The sequence below is a fragment of the Propithecus coquereli genome, unplaced genomic scaffold (genome assembly GCF_000956105.1).
Source record: "Propithecus coquereli isolate 6110/MARCELLA unplaced genomic scaffold, Pcoq_1.0 Scaffold26, whole genome shotgun sequence".
NCBI classification, from domain to species: domain Eukaryota; kingdom Metazoa; phylum Chordata; class Mammalia; order Primates; family Indriidae; genus Propithecus; species Propithecus coquereli.
Window position 1 is genome coordinate 1,428,746 of NW_012148174.1, and position 976 is coordinate 1,429,721.

The window sequence follows — 976 nt, forward strand, 5'->3', positions numbered from 1 at the left end:
TAGTTGTCCGATTAATTTCTTTCTATTTTTAGTAGAGACGGGGTCTCGCTCTTGCTCAGGCTGGTTTCGAACTCCTGAGCTCAAACAATCCGTCCACCTCGGCCTCCCAGAGAGCTAGGATTACAGGCGTGAGCCACCGCGCCCGGCCGATGACTTAACTCGTAAAGCACACGAGCGAGTATGTTGGTATGATCTCCACTCTCATTTTCCTATGAGAACAGAACAAGGGAAGAGGCTGAAAGGCCAGGGCTGCCTCTAGAACTGAATGTCCTGGGTGATTTAAGCTAACGCAAGAAATGCCATCGGAACGCTGCATACTCAGGGCCATTTGGTCGAGGAGTTCAACAGGTTGAGTCTTAAACACATAAGATCAACTGCTCAACGATGGGAAATTCTAATCCCCCCTTCTCCACCCCGAGCCCCACAAACACAACTCCCAAGTCAACTCCTAAACAGCAAGACAGATGTTTTTCTCAAAGATCATGAGGCCAGAGCATGGGAAGCTGGTCCGAGAATTCAGCAGGCGCTCGGTGACGACGCCGGTGCATTAGTGATTGGCTGTTGTCAGGACCAAGTTGGTGGGTCATTATTCCAAGCTATGCTGGTAAATTATGTGCTTTTCTTAGAGCTAAATAGATCCCATTCCTCCCTTGCTAATCACTTTTGCATTTGAGAATTTTCACACGTTACAGAGACACATTTGTTTGCCAGGTAGGAATAAAGAGTCTAAACTGTGTTGCTGTCTGCAAATGCTGAGATGCAGCAAAGCCTCTCCAGGGTGTTTGAGAAGATGAGACTTTCAAACTTGAATTGTGTGTCAGTTAATACCGTATTTGAGCCCCCACTTATATATTCTGTAGCTATTGCCTGTGGTTGCTATAAATATGTCTAATTTACCATTTATTTTTTATGATACTAAATTTTCATATTTGCTGTCAGCATAGAATTCCCCTCTGGTGAATCTACTCTATTAGTA

The 976-nt window shown here is 44.9% G+C and overlaps 1 protein-coding gene across 1 annotated transcript in view; it reads right to left on the reverse strand.

Moving 5' to 3' along the window:
- PRKG2 (protein kinase, cGMP-dependent, type II) overlaps positions 1-976 on the reverse strand; it is an 85,315-nt gene that overhangs the window by 76,689 nt on the left and 7,650 nt on the right. The window lies entirely within an intron of this gene.